The sequence below is a fragment of the Dipodomys ordii genome, unplaced genomic scaffold (assembly GCF_000151885.1).
Source record: "Dipodomys ordii isolate 6190 unplaced genomic scaffold, Dord_2.0 Scaffold71, whole genome shotgun sequence".
NCBI lineage: Eukaryota > Metazoa > Chordata > Mammalia > Rodentia > Heteromyidae > Dipodomys > Dipodomys ordii.
The window spans coordinates 1,076,543-1,080,460 of NW_012267287.1; the positions used below are offsets into that span (position 1 = coordinate 1,076,543).

The window sequence follows — 3,918 nt, forward strand, 5'->3', positions numbered from 1 at the left end:
CCCCCTGACCCCCCTGCCCCCCCATCCCTGAGCCCTCTCCTGCATCCCGGCAGCCATTCCCTGCCTTGTCCAGCAGTCACTCTGGAGGCTGGGACCCTGGGGGGAGGGTGGGTTTGGGGAGCTGCACAGAGATGTCAGGTGAGATGACTACGAGGCCCTCCCCGAGGGAGGGAGGGAGGGAGGGTCTGGGGAGGGCAGAGACACTAAGAGTGCAAAGCCTGCTGGGAGAAAGGGGGAGAGGGCCGAGGGGGGCGTGGGAAGCCGGCCCTTGCCCAGCCAGCTTGATAAGCTTTTTTGATCCACACTGAAGCAACACAGACCCTGAGCTCGAGACAACTAGGCCTGGGAACCTGGCTCTGGCTCCGGCTGCCCTCCCAGCCCCCCTGCCCTGACCCTGGCGGTCACAGATCTCAGGGCAGGCTCCCCTGGAGTCTGGGGGCCCTCTGTGGACGTGCAGGGGTCAGGGAAGGGAGGTGCGTGAGCCGCCTCGGGCCGGCCTGTTCCCCACCCGGCTCCGGGTGGAGCTCAGCGTGTCTGGCTGGGAAGGCGGTCCCGTCTTGCACACCCCCACTTTCACCGAGCCTTGGGGGTGCTGGGCCTGCGCCCTTGCCCTCACCCTCACCGGACCTGCCCCAGGGTCTGGCCAGCCCTGCCACAGCACTGGAGACCCCCAGGCCAGTGCTGGCTGCGCGCTGCCCAGGAACACCCCCAACACAACTCTGCCCTGCAGGTGGTCAGCAGGCCCCACGCCCAGGGCTGCCACAGTCCCACCCGCAGCCCCTTGTCTGTCCAGGCCCGGGGACAACAAAGCTGTCACCAGCCAGGACCAAGAGCAGAGGGGTGTGGCTTGGGGGAAGGACCTAGACATCTCTATTAGGGACTTCAGACTGTGCCTTTCTATCCTGACCAACACTGGGACCTCAGGGGTGGAGACTGGGGTCGCTTGGGGGCTGGGGTGCAATCCTCAGGCTCAGGACAGGTGGACACTTGCAGCCCACCAGCCGCTCAGCACGCAGAATGAGTGTGGGGGCGTCCAGGCGTGGTGTTGGTGAGGGTCAGTTCAAGATGGAGCCACGTGGGGCCTGGCTGCCGGGAGCAGCCACACGGCACGGGGCGTGCCGATCCTCAAAGGCTGCCCATGCTGATGGTGAGCAGAAGTTGGGGCTCAGGGGCCTCCCCGGAGCCCGCGGGAGCTCAGACGGGGCTGCGGCTGGCAGAACATAGCGCCACCGGGGATGCTGGGACTCGAGGCCTCCCTGACGGCCAGGCGGCTGAGACTTCATGGCTGGCAGGGAGGTCACGGGCCCTCGACAATCTGGGGTGCTGTAGAGTCCCCATCCCTGGAGCTGGGTCTGTCTCTGGGACCCGCCACCCTATTCCTCTTTCCCTGTGATGCCCCCTGCTCCCCTCAGCCCTGCCCAGAGGGGGTCGATGGAGGCCTTGGAAGGGAGGCAGAGGTCCTAAGTGGGCACACCAGACAGGCAGGGGAGTGGGGCTTGGCCTCAGACCCCCAAACCTCCCTCCGCTCCACTTGGAGGCCAGGTGCTGCTTGGCACCTCACCGGCCTGGCCCAGGGCAGCTGCACCTGCCGCGTCCCACTGAAAGCCGGCCGGACTGCCATGCCCCACAGGAGGAGTCCTGAGCTCCCAAAGCACGGGGCTCCAGGCACGCCAGCACCCGCCACCCAGAGCAGACTGTACTCGCTGTGCTGCAGTGCCTGGCTGGGGTTGAGGGGCTTGTTGGCTCCTGGAGCACCCTAAGCACTGCAGAGGGCACCCCACCATTTCCAAGCCTGGCTGAAGTCCCTGGGAGGAGGGCGGGTGCTTGTGGGCGCTGAGTGCCAGGCTGCCTGCAGCCCAGCCCCGTCCAGTGGGGCTGGGGGAGGGCTGGGTGTGGGTTCTTACACAGAACGCTACGTCCGTCCTGAGCTGTCCATGAGATGGCCAGTCCTGGGCCGGCCCGGACCAGACATGGACAACTGCTTCAAGGGCAGAGGTTGAGTACCCATCAGGTGCTAGACCCCGGGCACTCCGCGCTCCCCGCTCCGCCGGGGCTCAGAAGGCCGAGGGCGAAAGCTGGCACAAGGGCAGTCGGGAGGTCGGGTCCCAGAGGAAGAGTCAGAGGGGGAGGGGCAGAGGCCGGCAGTGGGGGGCAGCCAGGGCGGCCTGGGGCCTGAGCAGTCCCAGCTTGTTTATTCTTGGCTGAAAGGCTGGTGCAGGGGAGGGGAGGGGAAGGGAAGGGGGAGGGAGGCCTTTCAAAAATAATAATAATAAAAACGTTCATTTAGAAGGCTCCCAAGACGTGCTGAACTCCAAAAGGGTCCTGGAAAAAATGCTGAGAGGGTTTAAGTGTAAATGGACCAAAACTCCATAATTAAATTTCCCTTCAATTTACCAGAGTTTGGGGTCAAAGAAAAAATAAGACTTAGGGAAAATACACTTGAGGTTTCAGGCAAATGCCAAGAGCTTAGGAAAATAGATTTCTGAGCTGCTCAGCGGCTACCGGCCTGGCCAGCTAGCCCACGAGCCGAGCGCTGGAGGCTTTAACCCCTCCCTGCTCAGCTCTGGCCAGGCCTCATACCCAGCCCAGGGTGCTCATGGTGCCCTTTGGCACCAGGCTGGGGCGGACGCTGCGACCCCAGCCCAGCGAGGCCCTCGCCTCCCTTCTGTATCTGCTAAGTGGAGAGCCCTGCTCTCCATTCTCGGCTCACCTGAGATCAGCTACTTCTCTCCAGTCGGGCCTTGAGGTTTAGCAGTCCGAGTGAACCAAGAACAAGAACAAAAAGGGCAGAAAGCTTGGACCAGACCATGATGGCACATCCAGGCTCTCAACAGCTCATGATTCATGGTGTTGTCCTTTTTGCTTGGCCCGCCAGGAAGCTCAGGGCTAAAATTATGGATCTTGTATAGTAGCTAGTGTTGGCTGAGGGATTGTGAAATATTTTCTTTCTCCATGTCCTTTAAAATTCCACCTCTGTTAATAATGAGCAAATCAAATGTGCCTTTTATTTTACTCTTTCTCAAATTCTCAGAATAAGTTTAAAAGGTAGAATTCACCCACCATCCCTCCAGGACACAGCCCCACTCAAACCTTCTCTGTTCTCCTTGGGGGGAGGGAGTCAGCCCGGCTCTGAGGCTCACTGAGAGGCCTCTCTGTGCTCCCTTGCTGTGTAGCCTGAATCTTGGGCTCTTGTCAGCACACAGGGCGGTGGGAGATGGGAGCAGAGAGAACAGCTCTGGAACCCGAAGAGTTTGTCAGCGATGGCCGACCTGCCTCAGTTTCCCCTATGCCTCCACTGAGCTAAATGGTAGGGCCAAAAGGACTTCCGAGCATCATGAGGGAGCCCAGGCCAGGCGGACTCCCAAGGATGAGCCGGGCAGGGACTCCCCAGGGCTTCCAGCCTGGGCTTCAGGCTGGCTTTGGCCCGTGGCACCACTGCCTGCCAGGAGCCCTGCGGTTGGAAGCGGTTGGAAGTGGCTGTGGATTGGGGTCCGTGCCAGGATCACCAGCTCTGCTGACGGCAGGAGCCTTGCCGCCATTGCCTGGCCTGGTGGGCAAGGGGCAGACGTGGAGCTGGCCACGCCAGCCTGTGGGGAACCACGGCCTGGGCACGGCTAGCCCCTCCATGTCACCCTCCCTGCTGCTGGGCCCAGCGGGGAGTCATGGGACTGGGCTGGGCCTCTGCCCCTCTCGGGCTGCTCTGGGGACCCCGTGGGTACAGGCCTTGCCAGCTGGCTGCAACTCAGTGGGGCGGGCAGCAAGGTGTCTGTGTGGGGTGGGCTCCGGCATCTGAAGTGCCGTCCCCCTCATTGTCCCCTGCATCTCCACCCAGCCCTCCTCTCCTGCTCGCCTGCCCCACGTCCACCCAGCCCTCCTCTCCTGCTCGCCTGCCCCACGTCCACCCAGCCCTCCTCTCCT

At 62.6% G+C, this 3,918-nt stretch overlaps 1 protein-coding gene across 1 annotated transcript in view; it reads left to right on the plus strand.

The window, feature by feature from the left end:
• Fgfr3 (fibroblast growth factor receptor 3) overlaps nt 1-3,918 on the plus strand; it is a 24,475-nt gene that overhangs the window by 2,761 nt on the left and 17,796 nt on the right. The window lies entirely within an intron of this gene.